Below are 24164 nucleotides of genomic sequence, written 5' to 3' on the forward strand. Positions count from 1 at the left end.
TTTGCTCTGCCGGCTGCCCCTGCAGGGTGACGACCCCGGTGACTCGCCACCTGGGTCCATCCAGCCCCACTGTTTCAGCTGCTGTAGTCATACTGTGGCTTTCGCCTGAGTCAGACCAATTTATGACAAAGACTTACACCGATGCTCTCTGAAGAAATTGATCGGGCTCTAGGCCCTGTCCTCTGGGGGTCACTTATCTTGAGTTCTGATATCTGGGCTTCTGCCCTATTCTTTGTAAAAAGCCTACTCCACAGTCTCTGTCTTTGGAAAAAGCCTACTCCACAGTCCTCTGTTCTGTCTTAAGGGGCTGGAATCCTGCTATGGAATCCCAGTAGGGTCACCCAGGCTTGACTGCCTGCTTTTTTTTTTTTTTTTTTGGTTTTGTTTTGATTTTTATTTATGTATTTTTGAAAAATAAAATTGTATATATTTAAGGTATACAACATGATGATTTGATATATGTACGTGTTGTAAAATGATTTCCACAATCAGATAAATTAACATATCCATCACCTCCCATAGTTATCTTTTTTTTTTTTTTTGGTGTAGTGAGACTACTTGAGATTTGGCCTCTTAGCAGATTTCCAGCATGTAATACATTATTAACTATAGTAACCATGCTGTACATTAGGTCTTTAAAATTTATGTATTTAAGGTCTCAGGTTGAGCTTTTAAGCACTTTGTAAGACTTGGCTGTAGGTAACTTTCCTATCAGATTTCCAGATAGCCATGTTGGGTTAATAGCCATTGGGTTTATTCCTTTACCTCATGTAATCCCAGTAACTGTGGTGGTATTTAGAGGTGAAATAGGCAAGTGAAATGAATACCTCTGCTGTGAATGTTTTAGGGAAAGAAATTCTAAAAATTTTGTAACTAAAAGCAAACTACGTACAATGGTGAGTACAGGTATTGGATTTATCTATTTACTTCCTCCCAGTTTTATTGAGATATAGTTGACATACAGCACTGTATAAATTTAGGTGTACAGCATAACGATTTGACTTACATACATCATGAAATGATTATCGCAATACGTTTGCTTATTTATTTATTTATGTGTTTGGCTGCACCACGCAGCTTGTGGGATCTTAGTTCCCCGACCAGGGATTGAACCCGGGGCCCTCGGCAGTGAGAACCAGGAGTCCCAACCACTGGACTGCCAGGGAATTCCCATCACAGTAAGTTTAGTGGCCATTCATCATCTCATATAGATACAAAATTAAAGAAATAGAGGGCTTCCCTGGTGGCGCAGGGGTTAAGAATCCGCCTGCCAATGCAGGGGATGTGGGTTTGAGCCCTGGTCCGGGAAGATCCCACATCCCATGGCACAGCTAAGCCCGTGCGCTACAACTACTGAGCCGGCGCTCTGGAGCCCGCAAGCCACAACTACCGAGCCCCTGTGCTGCAGCTACTGAAGCCCGGGAGCCTAGAGTCCATGCTCCGCAGCAAGAGAAGCCACTGCAACGAGAAGCCCGCGTGCTGCAATGAAGAGTAGCCCTTGCTTGCCGCAACTAGAGAAAGCCCGCACACAGCAACAAGACCCAACGCAGCCAAAAATAAGTAAATAAAGAAATAGAAAAAAAATTTTGTTTTGTGCTGAGAACTCTTAGGACTTACTCTCTTAACTTTCATATATAACATACAGCAGTGTTAACTGTATTAGTCATGTTGTACACGACATCCTTAGTGCTTATTTATCTTATAGCTGGTGGTTTGTACCTTTCTTGACTGCCTTCATTCAGTTCCCCTTCCTTCCACTCCCGCCTCTGGGAACCACAAATATGATCTCTTTTTCTATGAGTTTGTTTGTATGTTTGTTTGTTTTTGAAGTATAATTGACTTACAACACAATGTTAGCTCCCGTTACACAGCATAGTGATTTTTTTCCTATACATTTGAAAATGATCATCACACGTCTAGTTACGACATGTCATCACAAAGATATTACTTTGATATTGACTATATTCCCCACACAGTACATTTCATAACTGTGACTCATTTATTTTTCAGCTGGAAGTTTGTACCTCTTACTCTCCCTCACCAATTTCTTTCCTCCCCCCACCCCCTACCCCCCAGGTATTGCCTTTATTCTACACTTGATTCTTCTTCATTTGAAAAAAATATTTATTTATTTATTTGGATGCACCGGGTCTTAGTTGCGACACGTGGGATCTTCGTTGCGGCGCGTGGGCTTCTCTCTAGTTGTGGCTCAGGCTTCAGAGCACGCGGGCTTAGTTGCCCCGCAGCATGTGGGATCTTATTTCCCCGACCAGGGATCAAACCCACATTCCCTGCATTGGAAGGCGGATTCTTAACCACTGGACCACCAGAGAAGTCCCTACACTTTGATTCTTAACATTAATCAGTCAACTTCCGTATATTTGAAAGTTTGTATCTTTTGATCAATATTGATCAATATCTCCCTTTTCCTTCCATCCCCCAGTCTCTTGCAATTCTACTCTCTGTAACTATGAGTTCAACCTGTTTTTTTTTTAGATTCCAGATATAAGTGAGGTCATGTGATATTTGTCTTTGTGTGTCTGGCTTATTTCACTTAGCATAATGTCCTTCAGGTTCATCCATGTTGTCACAAATGGCAGGATCTCCTTTTTTATGGCTGAATATGTATACATGTGTAATATGTGTGCGTATATATCATCATATATTCTTTACCCATTCATCTGACAGATATTTAGGTTGTTTCATATCTTGGCTATTGTGAATAATGCTGCAGTGGACATGGAAGAGCAGATATCTCTTTGAGATAGTGATTTTATTTCCTTTGGATATAAACCCAGAAGTGGGACTGCCAGATTACGTGGCTGCCTGCTTCTTTGAGGCTGCATGTTGGCCTGGATTTCTGAGGCTTTTGGATTCCTTGCTTCTAGGCTCCTCCTTCTAGTCCCAAGAGCTTCTCCCTAGGATGTCCCAAGACATCCCTGCTCTTTCCTGTTGTGCTTCTCGTGCTGACAGCTGGGCCTGCACTTGGATGCTGTGTCTGCCTGTTGGGATGAATGGTGTCCGAGCACCTTCAGGGGCATCTGACCCTCAGTGTGTGACCCAGTGTTGTGCTCAGTCCCTCCTGGTTTCCTTCCTGCTCCAGATGCAAGGCCATTCTCATTTGCATTGTTCTTTTATTATTGTTGTTGATAGCTACCAAGTCTAAGGTGCCTACTTTGTGTCTGGTAGTTCCCTCATATCATCTCATTTATTCTTCACAAAAACCCTAAGGTGTGGGTATTATAAACATTTTACAGAGAAGGAAACTAAGGCTCAAAGAGATTTAGTAACTTCCCCAGTGTATGTCCCTAAGTAATAGCAGAGCTGAGATTCTAGCTAAAAAAAAGAAAAAAAGAAATGCCTAGGAAAGTTTAAAAAAAAAATACAGATTCTTGGATCTTACCAAAGAGATTCTAATATTTGTAGGTTTGGTATGGGGACCAGGGAATATGTATTTTTAACAATTGCATAGTTTTTTAATCAGTTGAATCAATTGGTCCAAAGACTGTTCTTTGGGAACATTCTTTACTGTTCCCAAGGACAGTATACTGTTGGTATACTGCAGTGTAGCATTCTTTACTGAGAAAAAGCTAACTATAGCCTTGGTGGGTCTGATTTCTCTTGTTACACAGTGTAGCTCATTTAAGGATGCCTAGTTGTGTGTGACACATGTCAGACCTGTTTTGATTCTGTTTCAGAGACACCCAAGGGGCATGTCTGCACAGACAATCTCTTGGGAAGTAGCAAGCTCTGAAGGCAGACTCTCAAAATTTGGGGCCCTGGTGAGAAAACCTGTCCTGTGAAACAAAAGCTGGAAAGGATCAACAGAAAATGAAGGAGATTGCCTTAAGAGATGGTTTGTTAAAATGCTGCCGCTGATCCTAGGATGTTATCAGCAAAAGCCAGAAATGTAGCATGTTAAGAAAGTGTGCACTACTCAGCTGCATTTCAATTTGACTAATTGTTAGCCTGCAATAGAAGGGTGTGCTAGGTACAAGGGCCAGGAAAAAGCAAGCCAAGGAAGAAGTCCATCCAGCTGTATTTGGATAAGAATGTGTTCGATTTCAGGGCAGCCAGCCTCAGTTCTTGGTATAGAAAGCTTCCTGGGAAGAGAGGAGCAGTCTCTAAGAGTGTTTCCAGCAGGAGCTAGTCCTTGACAGCGACCAGCTGCTCCTGATGGAAAGTGGAGCTCACTAAGCAGGAGTTCCCTTGTGGACCTACTGGATGACTGACCCAACCAGGAAAGGGCAACCTCCACAGATGTGTGGACTCAGGCCTCCCAGCTCATCAGTTCATTTGTTTGCTGCTGGAACAGTTGCTCTTGTGTGGGTTTGGGTAGCATGAGCCCATTGCCTCCAGAAGGGCTCCCACTGGCTCAGCTGATTGAAGCTTAGTTTCTGAAGACTAAGCTCCGAACCCGCAGTGGCTCCGTCAAGGACTGATACCTGTGAGATTCAATCTGGAACCCCCAGCCAGACTTTCTTAGCTGAAAAAAAAATTATTTGTCTAGGCTTAGGGGGCTCAGGGATGGGCAAGGGGCCTCTGGGCATCTGTTGACAGATGACCCTAGTCTTTGGGCACTAAGAGGACTGGAGACTTAAGTTTTCTCCTAAGAAGTGGATATTCCCAAGAATGCTGCTTTTCACACCAACCACATAGAAAACTTGGTCCAAGAAAAGTGGATAACTTTGTGTGTCCTAGATAGGTAGGTGATTTAAATGACACCATGGAGGGATTGAGGCAAAGGGGACATGAGCAGCTGCCGTGTGAGTCAATGGCAAAGTGGGATTCAAGTGCCCGTGTCTCTAACTTCTCATCCTGTGTTCAGCCCAATTAAATCTCAGTTATTCCAATCAGCGTCATGGCTCTGTCTACATTTTCCCTCCATTTTGTTCCTCTAGACACTGTCTCTTTACTGCCTTGGATATGGTTGGCTCATGTATTCCTTTGTGTCAGAGATCTTGAGATTTTATTTTGCATATGGTAGAGAGAAGAGTTTGCGTGACATGCTTGTTATGATCATGAAGAGGTAAAGAGTTAGAGCTGCCCCAGGTGAGATCTCTAAGTCATAGAGTGAACAATTTTATCCCCCTCCTCTCACCAAAAAAACCAAAAAAGATGTTCATGGCTTTGCTGAGGTTGATTCCCTGCAGAATGAAAGGTACTTTGTGTCCGTAGCAATGGTCCAACTGAGCTGTTGGTGAAGCTTATGGGGAAGATTGTGGTGAGCATGTGAAAGACGGTGAAATTGGAGCCCAGGCTGGGGACAGAAAGGACATCTTATGAATTAGAATTGAGGACACAGATTAAGCAAACACACACACAAAACACACACAAGCCAAAAACCCGTGTAATTCCTTAAGTAAGTTCTTTAACAACTACATATAAAGTACTCATAATTAGTATAGCAATTATTTTGTAGTATTTTTACATCTTTAAAATTTATGCATCAAATCCCTTAACCTTCCTTTCTACAAGGGTGCCTGCCCTTCTCTTGTGAGATGAACACTCCTTGGAGCACAGACTTCCCTCCACCCCTGCTTCTTGCATCCATCACTACAGCACCTGCCCTGGGCCTGCCTGCATGCTTGCTGATGGCTTTTCAAGGACAGGGTCAGCGAAGTCAAAGTGAGCTTTTGCTCCACTCCCTCTGAGCGGCCGCCTTGTGAGGTTATACATACCCAGTGGATGACGTTTCCAGCTTAGAATATAAATAGAAAGGCTACACCAAACACAGGCTCTTCATCTTTGAATTTATCCCCAAACCTAGAATTCTCTGGCCAAAATAGATAATATTTACTGGAAAAGCAGTGAATTCTGGCATGTCAGGGATTGCTTTGAAGTTTCTCCTTCTAAGAGGAGAACATCCTTTTATATATCACCGTGGCTTCTACTGGGTACTTGCAGTTTTTGAAAACAAGCCTACAGAAGGCGTTTGCTATCAAGAAGTTACGTGCTCCGTGAAGCTGAAAGGTTGCCTGTCTGGCCCGAAGACATTTTTTCTGTGCAGGCTACGAGGGCAGTCAGAAGGTGAGGTAGTCAGAGAGGGATAAACACAGCTGGTTTCAGTATTAGAAGCAAAGATAGGCATTTGGCTCTTTATTGTGGTACCTGCTTTGGGGGTCAGATGGAGCCCACGGAGGAGCATCCGTAAGCGTGGGGGCGTGTGTGGGACCAGCATGCGGGCTGGGAAAGGCGGCTGGGGCTATGCTTCCCTTCACCACGCTGCTGTGGTCACATCATTTTCCCCCAGCCCCTTGTATCAGCACTCTTGGTTTTCACTAATTGTGAAAGTTCCTCTTTTTGCAGAGGGATCTACGTCTTCCCTGCCTCGTAAAAATCATCCTGAATTTAAGCTGCAACTATAAAAACCCCCCAGCAAACAAGAAGCAGTCTTTCTGATCTAAGTGGACTTTTATTTTCTATTTAAAGAAATATGAGTCTTCGTAATGTATTAGAAATTTCTAGTAAAAAAAAAAAGTTTGATATGGGCTGGATTTCATAGAAGAAGGCAGTCCTTAAAATGCTTATCCATTTCTGCTCAGAAGCATCACTTTCAGTTTTTATGAAAAGTAAAAACAAATTTGGAATTGGAAATGAGGTCACTTGCCACTCTTAATGCAGTGATTTCCACATAAAGTTTAAGGAAAAGGGAAAAATATATATATATATATTTTACCTAGAAGAGGTTTACCAAGTTTACTAGACAATGAGAATTTGGTACTTAAATAGAGTAAATTTGAAATTTACCATGTCCATGAGTGACAGTCTCTTCATCTTTAGTATTCCTTTGGCATTCTCATTCCTATTACACTTTTCCACTAGACTCTTCTCTAATTAAAAAATATATCCTGGGTGCCTCTGTGCTGAGGCTCTGCCCAATTTTGGAAGAGATGAGTGTCTGAGATATTTACTCAGCATTGACCTCTCTCCTACATTTCAAGCTTGAACAAGCCACAGGAACCTAAAACTCCAAATATTCCAATCTCGGCTCATCGTCCAACACACGCCTCAAAACTTCTCTCCTGTGTTCATCTTCCAGCCCCCAAGAACCCAGGAGTCATTCTAGATGTAGTTCCTCCTCCTCATTCCTTAAATCCTGTCATGATTCAACCTCATAAACTTGATTCCTAAACTTGGCTCCCACCCCTCTTGTTTTCTCCATTTCCATGGCCACTGCCCTAGTGCAAGCTCCCATTGCTTCACTCTGAACCTGAGCCATAACTTTCCATTTCATTCAGTCTAGCTTTCCTCTGATCTGTGCTCTCCTCTTCAGCCAGAGGGATCTTTGTAAAACACATTGCAGATTAAGTGACTCTTGCCCACCGCCCAGCTTTCCGTGGCTCCCCAAGAGTATGGGATGGAGTTGAGATCCTTTAGCCTGGGGTTCAAGGGTCCCCACGGCCTGGCTTCCTGCCTCTACCCTCAGCACTGTTAGCCATCCTGAAGGCCCTGGTGTTGCCCGAGTGCGCGATACTAGTGTACACGCCTGTGCTTTTCCATGGATCGTTCCCTCTGCTTAGAATTTTATTTTCTCATTTTTCCTTGATGGGTTTCTTTTTTATTCTTTAAGGTCTGGCTCATGTCACCAAAGCCTAGACAACCCCCTCCCCCTTCCCCCCTTCCCTGACCACTCTGCTCCCACCCAGGTCAAGGTAATCATTTGCTCCTTTATTCCATCTCTGTATTCTGTATTCTCTTCACATCATGTTATTATGAACTTTTATATTGTTTATTTTTGAATGTGTTTCCTTGTGTACTTGTTGTACCAGACTCTCAGCAGCTTGAGGCTGAGGGCTTTGTCCAACTCACATTTCCAACCCCAGCACTCACCCCAGTGCCTGTTCCGTCATAGCTAGGTAGGCAGGGTGTTTACTGAGTGCATAAAGCAATGAATACTCTGGCTTCCCGGGTACCAACAATGAGCCTAAATCACCCCGCACTTTCGTGCTCTCCCTCACCCAAATGTGGGATGTGTGGGGAACAGACCCTGCCTTTCGTTTCTCACTCTCACCGTGCAGTGCCCTTATGACTGACCTGCCCTTCAGTGCTTCCCGTGATATTCACTTGCATCTGTATGAAGCCCAAGGTGGGTTGGAGGGGGAGGGTGGGCAGGAGGATGTAGACAGGTTTGTCTCTTCTCAGGACCACCTTGCCCACTTCCTGCCTTTTGAGCACTCAAGTAGCCCCCAAGTATCTTGGAGTTTTGCTGTAAAAGCCCCTAAAGTGGAAGAGTCACTGGTTCTCATCACCTCCTTCCACAATCTCAGAGGGACTGTGTTTTGTAGAGGGATCCATAAGGCATAATTTCCCCCAGTTTGTAGCATGAACACTCTCTTTGAGGGACTGATATACAAAAATTCAAATGAATGTGATGGAGAAATTAGAAGTGAATGTTCATGCCACCAGAGGAGAGTTTTCAAAGATTCGCTGCCTGTATTCTCTGTGTGTTGAACTCTCCTAGGTGTTGAAACTGTGATGCCCTTATAAAGACTGATTTGCCTGCAACTGTTCAGCAGATGATAAGCAGCTACTGCTGTAACGTGGAGTTGTTTGCACTAAGTAGGATTTTTCATCTTATAGGAGTTGAGTTTTACTGGTTCAAATGGAAAACCTATTCCTTTGGGAGTTTATTTGTTCCAACATTTATTTGTAATAGAGAATCAGGAATTTCAAGGACATTTTTTTTTCGTATGATGGTGACCCACCAGAAGGTCTGCTCTCAGAAAGGCATATGCATGGGTTTCTTCAATCTCATTACCACCTCTCCTCAGATTAGCTTGGAACCAGTGGCTGGGGACCCAGACAATTCACCTGGCACATTCAGGCCACTGGTCCCTAGCTGACCTGGACACGAGGATGTGGCTGAGTTAGTTCCATCAGTGTGTGTGTGGCCCAGCAGGAGCTGACAGTGAGTGAAGGCGGCTGACCCACACGGCAACCAGACTTCAGCCTCAAGGCCCACCACTACCAGGCTCAACCAAGGGAACCGACCACACGCTCTGTGTGGTTGGGGAAAGGGCTGGAAGAAAACAGGGGAGGCTAATCGGTTTCCTCTGAGAATATGAACTCGGTCCTTCTTGAAAGCTTTTTGAGAACTATGACTGAAATTTTGGACAGCCTGCAGTGGAAGTCACATTTGACCACCTCCAGACTCGAGGCTGTTGTTTTTGTGAAAGTCTATTTTAACCAAAGGAAATCCTGTTTCCCCAGTAGCACTGGCAACAGCCCTGAGATGCACGGTCGTCTCAGGAGTGCTGTGAGGATACAGGCTCTCTTTAATCTCAGAATAAAAAAAAATGGATGTTTACAAGGTGTATTAGCATAATTGGAATGTGTCGGCCTGTCTGCTGGCCTTCCTTCCACGGGGTGGTGGGGCGGGGGCGGGGGGGTGACCTTGTAATTAAAGAGCATCGTGTTCATGTGGCAGCCTGTTTCGCCTTTCATAGCTTTTCGTGAGCAGTTACGGGCAAGACCGTTACCCTGGGCAGAGACAGCTGTGGCCAGAACAAAGGGGAGGCCGCACCCCACTTGACATTCTCCTGAGCGCTGTGGGGCAGAGCGGGAAACGAGCAGAGGACGGGCTCCGTGTAGAAGTGATACCTGGTGTCCCAGAGAAGGTGCCGGCGTTTGCTGTGCATGTGTACCTTTCTCAAAAATACAGGCAGGCCAAAAAGTGATTTCCCTTTTCTTTAAGTAAGAGGCTAGGAAGACAAATAGCCTCTTGATCTCTTTATGTGTATCTATTTTTTAAAAATTGAAGTATAGTTGATTTACAATATTAGGTTGGTTTCGGGTGTACAACGCAGTGATTTACTATTTTTATAGGTTGTATTCCATTTTAAGTTATTATAAAACAAGGCCAAACTTCCCTGTGCTGTATAATATATCTTTGTTGCTTATCTATTTTATACATAGTAGTTTGTATCTCTTAATCCCATACCCCTATCTTGCCCCCGCCCCCTTCCCTCTCCCCACGGGTAACCTCTAGTTTGTTCTCTGTATCTGTGAATCTGTTTCTGTTTTGTTATCTATATTCGTTTGTTTTATTTTTTAGATTTCACATATACGTGGTAACATAGGGTATTTGTCTTTCTCTGTCTGACTTATTTCACTAAGAGAAACTTTTTTTTGGATCTGTGTGTATCTGATTTGACATTAGCTATTTAAATTGCATTCCTAATGCCTCAGGACTTTACTAGGCAGAGCCCCTGACAGTCCCATGAGCCTTAAGAACTCACATTTCCTGAGCTTGATTCTATGTTTATTCCCACTCTCTCCTGTAACCCCAGACCCTCCAACAGTGCCTGGGAAATAGTAGGTGCTCAGCAAATATGTTTTAGATGAAAGAATGACTCTCCCTGCAGACTTCTCCTCCCCAAAGCAGTCTGGAAGTCCCCAGCAGGGTGTCTGCCATGTGTTCAAGTGCATCTGTCAACCACAGTCCCCTTGTGGCCTCTGGCTGTTCTGAGTCCCCTGCCTGTCTCCCTGGTGGCTGCAGCTGCTGCCGACCTCCCCCCAAAGTCTGCGCTGCATCAGCATGCTGGCTTCCCTCCGTCTGTCACAATGTCCCCAGTCCCCGATCTCTCAACTTTCCCACCTCTGCCTCTGCTGTCCTCATGGGAGCCCAAACCATCTCGGGAGAAGGGCAGAGAAATGTCTTCAAACCTTTTCTCTCTTACTCAAGATTTAAGGATTTCTGCCACAAACATCTTTCTTTCTTGAACCTGAAACTAAAAATGTCCTTATCTTAGTGTTTTTTCAGTCCTGGTTAGCTAAATATGTCTAGCCAGAGCCCTCCCCCAGATACTCTGATTCGGGGGGTCAGAAGAGGAGTCTTGGCATTTGTATTTTTCTGAGGCTCAGAGAGGATTCAGAGGTACACATTGTGAAGGACGCTGCCTTAGGTTATCCACTCGTACAAGGGACACCCAGAGGGGTCATCAGCTTGGGCTCAGTGATGACACTCTGCTAGAAAAGGGCACCTTTAGGGAGGCAAGGATCATGTCCTTTACTTTATCTGAACAGCACCATATTTGGATAAAGAGGTAATTAATTCTTTTTCATTTGTCATGTTAACATAAAGGTAGAAATTGTGGTGAAAGTACTGAGCCTCCCTCACTGGCAGCATCCAGGAGAGGCTGAATGATTGTCCAGATGGGATGCTGCAGAAGGACGTCTGTGTACGGTTAGACCGACTCAAGATGCTGTGATTCAATTCACTGATACATCACACAATTACTGAATCCCTAGTGTGTATTTTGCAGGTTTTAGAGAATCATTCGATAGGCACCCTGCCCCCGGAGAGCAGAGTCTAGAAGGGTGGCTCTGTGGTTCATTCTCCAACAATGTATTCATTCACTTTGCTGGGTTAACTCTATTGAGTACTTACTCGGTACCGGGCACTGTGCTGAGCTCTGGGGCTATCATTGTGAAGAAAACAGAGGCCCTGACTTCTTGCGGCTTACGTTCTAATGGAGGAGATGGACAGTGAACGCACAAACATAGCACTTGCCTGAAAACAGCGAGCAGGAAGGGTAGACACGGCCAAAGTCTGGTGAAAGTTCTAGATAAACTCTCTGAGCATTCCGAGAAAAGATAACACCTATGTAGGTGGGTTAATCCTTTAAGACCAAAGTAGTAAAATTCAAATGGTGAATAAAAACACTTAGCTCATCTAATGGCATTTTAAAAACAGATTTTATTCTGTAGAGCAGTTTTAGGTTCAGAGCAAAATTAGCTGAAGGTAGAGATTTCCCCTAAGTCCCCACACGTGCATAGCCTCCCCCATTATCAACATCCCCCTCTAATGGTATTTTTTATGCATGAAGAAAGCAAGCTAGAGAGGCTAAGATAACCAGATTGGCTGGTGTGTCCCTGCTGCGCGAGGGCGCTAACGAGGTTCTATGTAGAAGTGAGTCCACTGGGGAGACGGGGGTGGAGGCTCTGTCTTCATTTTTCATGTGTCACGTCAGCCCTGAGAACAGATCTTTACACATGGTTTATGGAATTGAGATGAATTGAAATAAACTGGTCAGCTGATCTGTACCCTACACTTCAGAAAAGACTCTGAGGAGTAAGCTACTTGAAAGTTAGACAGCATTTTCTACTTGAAAGTTGCTTTTAACAACCACAAATCGGGAAGTGTGTCAAAGCAACAATTTTGTGATTCATTTGGGTAACACTGTCTTTCCTGGAATGAAAGAATTCCTTTTTCATGTAGAAATTGGAAAAGAAGTACACTCTTATTTTGAACTTCTGGTTGACAGAGTTTTGTAAATGAAAACAGTTCCAAGTCACAGAGATGTTTTCCCAGCCTGTTGTCTATAATGGGGTAGAGTGCAAGAAACAAATAGTCTTAAGGATGGGCCAAATAAACTGTTTTCTTGAGGAACCCACTCCTGCTCCCAGATACCCACTAACCTCTGCTCACGTTTCTTAGAATGCACTTGGGATTGGCTGTAACTTTCATTACTTTTTATTGGTCAACTGATGTTTAAAGCTTTATTCAAGTATTTCATACTACATATCTGGTTCGTAGCAAATGTTTTTTGAATTAACGAGAAGGCAGAATATATACCTGTTCCTAGGATAGAAAGCCCAGAGATAAACCCACGCACATATGGTCACCTTATTTTTGACAAAGGAGGCAAGAATATACAATGGAGAAAAGACAGCCTCGTCAATAAGTGGGAAAACTGGACAGCTACATGTAAAAGAATGAAATTAGAACACTCCCTAACACCATACACAAAAATAAACTCAAAATGGATTAAAGACCTAAATGTAAGGCCAGATACTATAAAACTCTTAGAGGAAAACATAGGCAGAACACTCTATGACATAAATCACAGCAAGATCCTTTTCGACCCACCTCCTAGAGAAATGGAAATAAAAACAAAAATAAACAAATGGGACCTAATGAAACTTAAAAGCTTCTGCACAGCAAAGGAAACCATAAACAAGACGAAAAGACAACCCTCAGAATGGGAGAAAATATTTGCAAATGAAGCAACTGACAAAGGACTAATCTCCAAAATTTACAAGCAGCTCGTGCAGCTCAATATCAAGAAAACAAACAACCCAATCCAAAAATGGGCAGAAGACCTAAATAGACATTTCTCCAAAGAAGATATACAGATTGCCAACAAACACATGAAAGGATGCTCAACATCACTAATCATTAGAGAAATGCAAATCAAAACTACAATGAGGTATCACCTCACACCAGTCAGAATGGCCATCATCAAAAAATCTACAAACAAGAAGGGAACCCTCTTGCACCGTCGGTGGGAATGTAAATTGATACAGCCACTATGGAGAACAGTATGGAGGTTCCTTAAAAAACTAAAAATACAGCTACCATACGACCCAGCAATCCCACTACTGGGCATATACCTTGAGAAAACCATAATTCAAAAAGAGTCATGTACCACAATATTCATTGCAGCTCTATTTACAGTAGCCAGGACATGGAAGCAACCTAAGTGTCCATCGACAGATGAATGGATAAAGAAGATGTGGCACATATATACAATGGAATATTACTCAGCCATAAAAAGAAATGAAATTGAGTTATTTGCAGTGAGGTGGATGGACCTAGAGTCTGTCATACAGAGTGAAGTAAGTCAGAAAGAGAAAAACAAATACCGTATGCTAACACATACATATGGAATCTAAAAAAAAAAGGTTCTGATGAACCTAGGGGCAGGACAGGAATAAAGACACAGATATAGAGAATGGACTTGAGGACACGGGGAGGGGGAAGGGTAAGCTGGGACGAAGTGAGAGAGTGGCATGGACATATATACCACATAAAATAGATAGCTAGTGAGAAGCAGCCACATAGCACAGGGAGATCAGCTCGGTGCTTTGTGACCACCTAGAGGGGTGGGATAGGGAGGGTGGGAGGGAGACGCAAGAGGGAGGAGATATGGGGATATATGTATATGTAGAGTTGATTCACTTTGTTATAAAGCAGAAACTAACACACCATTGTAAAGCAAGTATACTCCAATAAAGATGTTAAAAAAAAAATATATATATATATATACCTGTTCCTCTTAGTAGATTGTGAATGTTTGAGAGCAAGAATATCTCTCTTTAATTGAGTTTTTTTAGATACTCACCATCCTCCATCATGTAGCACAAAGTCCAACGTGACATTTTTATTTCTTAATAAATACTAATTTATTATTTTGAGCAAGTGGCTCTTTGTAGATATCTGAATGTCCAGCACTAATTTTCTGATCAGTCAGAAAACTGTGTGAGAACCTAAATTCATAGACGGTATTTTGCATAAGTAAAACGTTGAAGAAACAAAGGAAAAAAATCCCCAATATAAAAAATTGTGGATCCTTGTGATTCTATTCTTATTTATGCTTTTTTTTCCTTTACCTTTTATTTCCCCCCTAAGGAGGTATGATTATCATTTTTTATTACTGTGAGGTTTAGGACATTGCCAAGACATGAATGTCAACTTTCAGTTTAAGAACATACTTTGAAACACATTCAGTTATTTTAAGATTTACTTGCTGCCTTTTCCTTGAAATAGAGTTCTGGGCTTTCTGACACTTCCCCTTAGAAGTGAGGTTTCTTTGAATAATTGAGGCCTTAAGAAAAGTTACAACACCACTGTCTTCAATCCATCCACAAGACTGTCTTTGCACGCAAGCACACCATTGACGTCAGCAGGACTTGGGTGAAGTTCTTTTTTTTTTTTTTTAATCACTGGGAACTGGGGAGTGGAGGTGGGGTGAGGTATATGGGACATGTCTGTGTGCTAAGAATGAGGTGACTGTGACGAAATTTGGAATGTGATGGTTTTCGAATAGAATTGGTTCCTGTGTTGTTTTCCCATAGGACAAGAAAAAAAAAATATACCCAGAATGACAGTTATTCCAGGAACTTTAAAAATTCTTCCATCATGTTTGATAGACTGACGGCTGTTTTATGGCTTATGAGGACTGGCTGATATGAAAGGATTTGGCATCTGATTTAGGAGACGTGTAACTCTGAGCTGAACTCATTAGACTCTCTCAATCTGTTCTGCAAGGAGAGATCATTTGCCTTCTCCTTAGAGCCGATGCTTCAACATAGAAGATGGGGTGTTCATATATGCATCTTCAATTCATGCCCGACTACTTTCAGAAAAATGTATGGCCCCAAACATTTGTGAGATACAAAATCACTTGTCATTTTTATCCAACATTCCCCAATCTTCACCATTATTGTTCAGGACTTTAATTCACTTCCAAAACTTCCTATCGTACTACGTATGAGCAAATAATCACTTTTCTTTAGTCACTGTATCTAGAATTATTCTATTTGATTAGCAGATTTTTCCTGTGTGCCTATGTGCCTAGCTCTGTATAGATATATCAAAGTTTTAAAAATATAAGACCTAAACACAAAGCATTTATGAGAACAAATACTCTTTAAGGTAGTTTAAAATCTTTATTTAATTGTGGTTTGTAGAAGAGAGGGGTGGTAGTTATCTTTAGGAGCAGAAGAGAGCTTGCTGGAAGAGGTGGGACTTTTAATGGACTTTGAAGATTTAGCATAAGATGTATAATCTATCAAAAAGACAACAGAGGATGGGAAACTTTAAAATTAATTTTGGGCTTTTGGGGGTCAACTATGGAGTCACGTGCAGACAAAGTTTCAAGTTGCGCTGTATCTTCTTAGAGGTCAACATGTGCCTGTGAATTCTTATTAGACTGTGTTCCTTTTATTTATAGCTCCCATTTGATTGTGCTCATAAGGTTGTTACTAATACTGATAAGATCTGTGGGTACAGAAACACTTTGAAAACAACCTTTCCTAAATTGTTTTAGTTCTTTAGCTAATTTGAAGGGGAAACTGAACAAAAAAAGAGTTAACCAAATACTGTGAAACCCCTAAATTTCTTAACCTTAGGCCAGGTGTTCATTGTGAATCTTATTAATTCTAATAATTTTCAGCTTCATTTAAATTAAGTGACGTGAAGACTTTTTCATATCCTTGTTCATTCAATGCAAGTGGAGTTTTTACCTAGTTGACCAATCAACAAATGCATTTTTATTGGGCATCTATTATGTGCCCAGAATTTTCTTGTATCTATAATCTAATATATTTAATTTATAAATATAAAAAATATATTTTAAATTTAATTTAATGTCTTTAAGAGCCTAACATTTTAGCAGCAAAAATGACAAGGTTGAATGTATTAAAGTGTGGGATAGTAGCGTGATGCTGGCTGTATAAGAGTGCTAGTGGTAGAAGTCCAGGAAAGAAAGAAAAGAAAGAAGTAAAGAACACCTTGGGGAATCAGAGATTTAGACAACCAGTGAGTGAGAAGGGAAAGGCTTTTAGGTGATTGGACAAGTAGGGGGAAAGCCCTGAGGCAGAAGAGTGGGATATTAAAGTAGTGAAGGGCATAGAACTGATAAAGTGTTTTCCAAACAATTCTTACTTTCCTTATTGTTTGACTGTGCAGGGAGAGTCCTAAAGTAGTTTTATTTAACATTGTTTGGTGAACAAAGTTTCTCTCTTTCTCATCCACTCCCCCCAACAAAAATATATATCTATATAAAGTTCTGATGAATTCCCTCGATTATCTTTACAGTTGATACAAAGGAATATATACCTTTAATATAATTGGTAGAAAACTTTTGTGATAGTTACAGTCTTAATTTTTAAGGATTCAAATGTGAGATTTTATTGGTAAATCAGATTTATGATTATTATTTTAGACGATCTTAATAAATATTCTAAATACGTGAATTCCAAGGTTAAAGGTTTCATAAAGTTTTCAAGAAAAGTCACAGCAATCGAGACTTTTTTCCCTTCAATAGGCTGTTTGGAAGTAAAAGTAAAAAACCAAGTATGAGAAATGCAGAAGTTCTAAAGGGAACTTGGGAATTTATTTTTAGATTATTACCAGACACGCTTTTTTTGGCCAGCCGGAGACCCATTGAAATAGGGCTTATCCAGAGAAACTACGATCAAATCTAAATTATTTTTGTTTGAAAAAAATACATATAAAATATTTGCAGATTTATCTTCATGGATAAAAGGCAGCCGTTTCTCTTAGAACTGTCTTAGAGAACCGTGCTTCTCAAATGTGGATGTGAACGTGGATCACTTGGGAATCAGAATGCAGGTTCGGATGGGGAGGATCTGAGATGGGACCTGGATTCTGCCTTTTTAAAAGCTCCCAGGTGCTGCTGCTGCTGGAACAGGAACCAGATGAATGCGAAGGGACCTGCCAGAGAACAGACCTTGCCAGTACATTGACATCTATTTCATTATTTTACTTAAAACATAAATGCAGTGTCAGGATGGGGAGGAGATTTTACACCTTTAAGCGTGGTCCAGTGGGGTTGATCATTAGATTACTAGACTGCAGAGAGCTGCATGGGGGCAGGGACTGAGCCAGTTTTGTTCTCGACTATATCCTAGTGGCTAGCATGGAATAGATGGCCAGTAAACATATGGTGAGTAGATGAACAAATTTAGTGTTGGCCTGGGGATGCCGTTAAGGTGGATGCTTTTCCTTGTTACACAAGCAGAACCTGACAAATCACGAAAGTCTTCTAGCCTAATAATAAAGGTTACCTCAGCCTTACAAATGTATTGTAAGAGAAACAACTCAAATCTAGGTATTATGGATTGCAAGCAACAGAACCCCTAAGAATGCAGAAGCTCAGAGAAAAAAAATCAAGTTAAATCCTACCTTCCCGAAGGACTTTCTTTAGGACAGAGTTGTTGCTCTGTATTAAGGCCTCCCAAGCACCTTCTTCTCTCATCCTCTGTTCCATCCAGAACTCTGGCTTCCTCTCCCCCTGTGTACTTTAGCTTCTGATGCTGTTAGCCAGGGCCCATCAGCCACCCCTGTGCTCTTCACATTTTCTCCTGCTTGCCTTGCCTGTGTCTTCTGAGTTCTCCCCTGGGGCATTTCTGACCAAGATAGATTTGTCTTGTCATTTATGAAAGCAGGATGCAGCTCTTTCTTCCTGATGGCTATTAGTATTACCTTAGAATTACCTTAGCGTTTGAAATATTATCTACCGAGCGACTTACTATACTGTATTACCTAAGTACTCCAGCATTACTGGAGCGCTTAGGAGCACTCCACCTGGAGAATCACTTCTACTGCGTATGTTTTCTGTTTTTTCCCCCTTCTCATTAGCTCATGACAACAAAGTACTACTTGCTACCGATATGACTGGAAACTGGAAACAAAGACAACACTGGCACTACTGGGCAGTACTGGATTTTAAGGAGGTCACGAAGTTAATCCCAAATATGTTTATATTAATTTTTATAATCATTATTGAACTGGAAACTCAAAATCAAAAAATTCTTGTTGAGAACTTGAAGACCTCTAAGAATGCTTCTTCAGACTTGTGGGGATTTTTAAAACCCTAACTGGAGAACTTGTCCAGACCTCAGGGCACCGCTTCTAGGCAAAAGGAGGCTTCTGGCTTCACTTGGTCCGGCCCACTTTACCAGAAGAAAACAGTAGGCGTCAAGGCAGAAGGCTTATGAACAATGGTGTTTGTTTGTTGGTGCTTTTCCTTGGTACACCTCCTTTATGAGCCTATTGCAGTGGTTGCTGGTTCAGGATTAGTTGAGCGTTTCTAGTCCTAGTCATAGCTCAGTCTGCAAAACAACCACTTAGTGTAAGAGCTGCAGCCTTCTATAGAACTCAGGGAGTCTGCCATGCCAGCTGCTTGAGAGCATCTCCAAGTGTTTTTGCTCAATTTGCTAACAGCAAACAGGAAACAGTTTGGGTTACACTGAGATATTTCTGAGCCAATTTACTAAAGTACAGGGTCCTTGTCTCACCCCTGGCCAATCACTTCTCAGCAAATCAATCCATCCTATCAAATCTGACTCTCGGCTTCTACCCTGAACTCACTCCCACCTGTAGTGCCCACTTGGTGACATCCCATTAACACTAATCATTCTCTTCAATTCTCCCTTTGCTTTCTTGCCAGGAGATTCTGTTCTGCAGATTGACCAACATCTAACTGGTCTCTCCCTAGACTGTAATCAGTTGGTGTCTCTGGTTAACTGTCTTTCAAGTCCTCTTTCTCTTTAGATGAAATGAACTAGGAAAACTGTAAATTCCCCCGCTACAAGAAACTGGAGCGTTGAGCTTCCTTTTAGCTATGGTCAAGCCCCCTGATGGTATTAGCAGCACTATAATTGTAATTAATAGAATTTGAAGTTTTGAAAAACAAATGCATGTGTCTTTCCTGACTTGGAAGCATCCTTGATCATATATTGCAAAGTGTAATATTCTCTTCTGGAACAGTCATCTGGAAACCTGGGAGTCATCTTTAATTTCTTCTTATTTCCCTCTCCTCTTTTTTTAATTAATTAATTTATTTATTTTTGGCTGTGTTGGGTCTTCGCTTCTGTGCGAGGGCTTTCTCCAGTTGCGGCAAGCGGGGGCCGCTCTTCATCGCGGTGCGGGGGCCACTCTTCATCGCGGTGCGCGGGCCTCTCACTATCGCGGCCTCTCTTGTTGCGGAGCACAGGCTCCAGACGCGCAGGCTCAGTAGTTGTGGCTCACGGGCCCAGTCGCTCCGCGGCATGTGGGATCTTCCCAGACCAGGGCTCGAACCCGTGTCCCCTGCATGCGCAGGCAGATTCTCAACCACTGCGCCACCAGGGAAGCCCTCCCTCTCCTCTTGACTTTCTTCTTTTTATTTTCTTCATTCCTGTTGCTTCTAATTTGTCTTATGATGTCATCACCACGGTCTCCTTGAAATCACTACCCACCCCAACACCCAGTCTCACCCCTTGAAAGTGATTTTTCTAAACACAAATCTGATCAATCACTCCCTGGCTTTAAATTCTTCAGTGACTCCCCATAGTCCACAGGATGAATTCCAAACTGCTCAGCGTGGCTTACAAAGTTTTCATGGTCTGGACTCTGTTTAATTCTCAGTAGCAAGTCTTGCCATGCCCGCACACGCTCTGTGCTCTAGCCAATATTGAATTGCTTTCAGTTCCCTTCATGCAGGATGCCCTTTCCCACAGCTAGTCCTTGGCATGTGCTGGCCCCTCTGCCTGGGAGGAGTCTTCCTTCCAGACTCCTATTCCTCTTTCAGGAACTCAGTTTAGACATCACTTCCTTGGTAAAGTCCAGGTTCCCACAATACTTTGCACTTTTGCCTTTCATAGTCCTTAGCATTCTGGATTGAATTTATCTATTTGTCTTTCTCACTCAAGATGGCGTGCAATTCGAAGGCAGGCATTGAATCTTACATTCATCTTTGCATCTCCTGTGATTTCTCAGAATTTCAGGACTTTCCAACAGCCAATTTTATGGCAAAGTAATTTTAACAAGGACAAGGGGAAACCCGTCATTCTGACTTTAGTTCACACCAGAGCACCAACTATTGAATTATCTATTACACATAAGAACTGAATTCTTCCAGGCTTGATCTAGCACCCTGATAAAATCAATCCTGCCTTTATCTAGGTAAGGGTTAACCCACTGACTGGCACATAATACATTTTTAGTATACACTAGCTGCTAGATATTATTGTTAGAACTCTACGTATGGGCAAATTACCATCTAACCAAAGGGTCAGCAAGCCATGCCATTTATTTGCTAATTAGCTCATCTTCATTTAAATTTGCTTTATAATTGGATTTCCTGTTCCATTTCTTTCTTTGAACTTATTTTGATTCTCAATACAACTCTCAGTCTGCCTTACACAAAAAGGAAAGGATAACATTTAGGAGATAAGAAAGTCCTGTGGGAGTAAAGATTTCTTCAAATCCTTGGTTAAACTTTCTGAGTTTAAGGGTCTGAGAGCACCTTCAGAAACAGAGTTGCGGAAATTTCCATCTGTAATGGCAAACAAAGTGAAACCAAATTTAATTCATCTTTGCCTGGGAACAACAAGCTGCCCATCCTATATCTAAATTTGAAAAGACAGTGAGAGTAAAACACAAATTTTGATGGGGTGTGTGTGTGTGCGCGTGTGTGTGCATGCAAAATTAGCAAAGCAACATGGCACATGCCAACTAAGACTACCCGAAAGACCACTGAATTCAACCCCTTACACAGACAGTGCACTTCTTCAAGCGGTTAGATATCAGTAGATCCCAAATGGGATGTCACAGGGACATCAGTGATTGAACATTCATCCTTTTGTTCAACAAGTATTTATTGAGCCCCTTCTCTGTGTCAGGCATTGTTAGTAGCTGGGCACACAATGGTGAAGAACACAGGCTGTCCTGGCGTGGATTGTCCCCCCAACTATTTCAGGTCAGTGTCACCAGAAAACTGAGGAATCAGAGTGTGAAGACCTTACCAGCTGCCAGCGAGCATGCGAGGGAAGAAAGGGATGTCTGTGTGGCTTCCCCTTGACCCAAAGCCAGGAAGCACAGAGCAGGAGGCAGAGGCTCCCAGTTCAGCTGAGGACAGGAGGTTGAATGCCCAGGTTCAGGGAGAACAAAAAAGGGATTTTGGAGGCAGGCTTTTCCCTCAAGTTTTGTGTAGCAGTAGTTCATTCATTCTAACTGTAGTCCAGTATCCCATTGTGTAAATATGCCACAGTTTATTAACCTTATGTTTCTGGGCATCTGGTTGTTTCCAGTTTTTGTCTTTTACAAACAGAACTACTATAAACATTACAAAAAAATGTGTTGTTTTTTTTTTTAATGTCATATGTGCACATATGACAAATTTCTTTTGGACGTAAATAGAAATGAGGTTTCTGGTCAGAGAGTAGCTTAAATTCAACTTTAGAAGATAATGGCAAACAGTCTTCTAAATGGTTGTGAGACAGGCTGGGACCTGGAACCCCTTCCTGCAGTGCTTGCACCTGGACAAATGTCTCCTCAAGCTACAAATGACAAAGAAACTACGAGGGACTAAAAATAACTGTGTGCCTGCACAGTTAGGGCAAATTATGGACAAGAGATACAAAAAGACCAAAAAAACCCAACTGCCCCTTCTGAAGAGCCCAGAGCAAAAACGGTGTTGAGAGAAAAAACAGGGTACTGTGTATGCTCCCTGCACTCAACATCCCCTAAAGGGTGGGCAAACCACCTAAGCTACCCCTCCGGCCCACCTCTGGACACACCCCTACCCTCACACCATATAAGGAACCAGCTCGACTGCCCCCCCGAGCCCACCCTCAGGGAGCGAGCAAGGGAACCTGTTACTTGTTCTCATTCCCCTCTGCTGCAGCAGGGGCCCCGATAAAACTTTGCCTGAATTTCTTGTCTGGCCCCTAGTCGATTTCTATTGATTGGGGAAGACCAAGAATCCTGGTTGGTATCAGTTGTGCCAACTGACACTCCTGCATCAACATAGGAGAGTTCTAGTTGTTCTCATATCTTTCCTAACTCTTGGCAAAATCAGTTGTGTGTGGGGTTTTTCAGTCTTTCTGGTGGCTAAAATTGCTAACTTTACTGGCTACTAATGAAGTTGAGCACATTTTGTATATTTATTGGCTATTTAGATATTAGATATATTTATTGGATATGTTCTTTTGTGCAATGACTATTCCATTCTCTTGCCCAATTTTTATTGTTTTGACTGCCTTTTTCTTACTGATGTGTGAGTGTGTTATATATATATATATGGAAGGAGGGGGGAGGGGAGCTTTTTATATATTCTACACTACTCCTTATCTATGGATCTATCCTTATCATGATTGGTGCTTTCTTGTCTCAGCTTAAATGTTACTTTCTCAGAGAGACTTTTCTGCTCATTCAGTCTAAAGGAGCTACCTAGTCCCTCTCTATTACAAAACTCTACTATTGTGTATCTGATAGTTTTGTTGTTGTTTTTCTTATTTGCTTGTTGAGTGTTTCCACACACTTAAGTGTGAGCTCCGTGAGGGCAGGACCATGTGCATCTTATTCATAGACTCATGGATGAACCTCATGAACACAATGTGAGGTGAAAGAAGCCAGAAACATAGATATTGCATGCTTCCATTTATGTAAAATTCAAACTTAGACAAAACAAATCTGGGAGTCAGATTCCTTTGTGGAGAAGAGGGAGTCGTGACTAGAAGGGGGCATGAAGGGGGCTTCTGAGGTTCGGGTAATATATATTTTTAAAAAAATCTAGGTGGTTTTGGTGGTAGTTAATGGGTGTATTCCCTTTGTGATATTACACTGAGCTGTACACTAATGATCTGTTTATTTTGCTGAATGTATTTTGTACTTCAATTGCACATCTATTCTATCCATTCAAATTTAAGTTTGAAGGTAGAGGGGGCTGTGTGGGAAGGCTGTTTGGCAGTTCTGTGGATTGAAGTGCTTGTCTACTTTAGATAGAAAGGGCGGGGAGCTGCCTTTTACCCTACATGTCCCTTAAATATCAGAATGAGGGGGACTTCGTGTTAGCTTCCCTAGTTCTCCTCTGAGAGTTCATTTAATTTCTTTAACAAAGAACCCTACAATTTTGGGGTGGGGGAAGGCCTAGAGATAATGAGTAGCTAGCTGTCTGTCAGTCTGGATTTAGGAGTAGGGACTGGAATAGGGCGGGGTGGGTAACTCTCTCAGATTAAGACCTTCAGTTAGTCTTCACGTTTTCACCATTTTCCTCACCCCTGCCCTCTGTTCCACCTGTTCATACCTGGGATGCCCTGCTCCTTCCTCTATGGCAACTTCCTCCCCAGGAATAATTGACTGAGGTTCCTTTCATCCTATTTTAATTTATCAATACTTCATCTGTTTTTTCAGAAACTCATGTTCTGATAGTTCTTCTCCAGTTAGTTCTCTTTGATATTATGGGCTTATACCTTTTCATTTTCCTTTGTTTTCTTGCATTTGGGAGGGAAGAGAAGCATGTCCTCATTTGGCCATTTTGATGAAGAAAACTCACTATTTCATTACCTAACATAGTCACACTTGAACTTTCTTTCCTGCTTTATCATTTGCTAATGCATGTTACATCCCCCATGAGGAATCAAGAGCATTTTACTACCTCTCACTTCCCTTTCCTGCTTCAACTTTTGATTTTTATCATTTTTAAATTGTCAAGGTTTATGTCATTTACATTTTTTCCTTTAATAAAATTAAGCTCTTCTGTTACTGCTTCTAAAGACTTCTAAAAATTTAAGCCCCCCCTGCAAACAGCAAAAACTAAGTCGTGTGATTCACCCCATTTTGAAGGAAAGGTAATCCTGTGTCACTG

Source organism: Eubalaena glacialis, chromosome 12 (genome assembly GCF_028564815.1).
Source record: "Eubalaena glacialis isolate mEubGla1 chromosome 12, mEubGla1.1.hap2.+ XY, whole genome shotgun sequence".
Taxonomy (NCBI): domain Eukaryota; kingdom Metazoa; phylum Chordata; class Mammalia; order Artiodactyla; family Balaenidae; genus Eubalaena; species Eubalaena glacialis.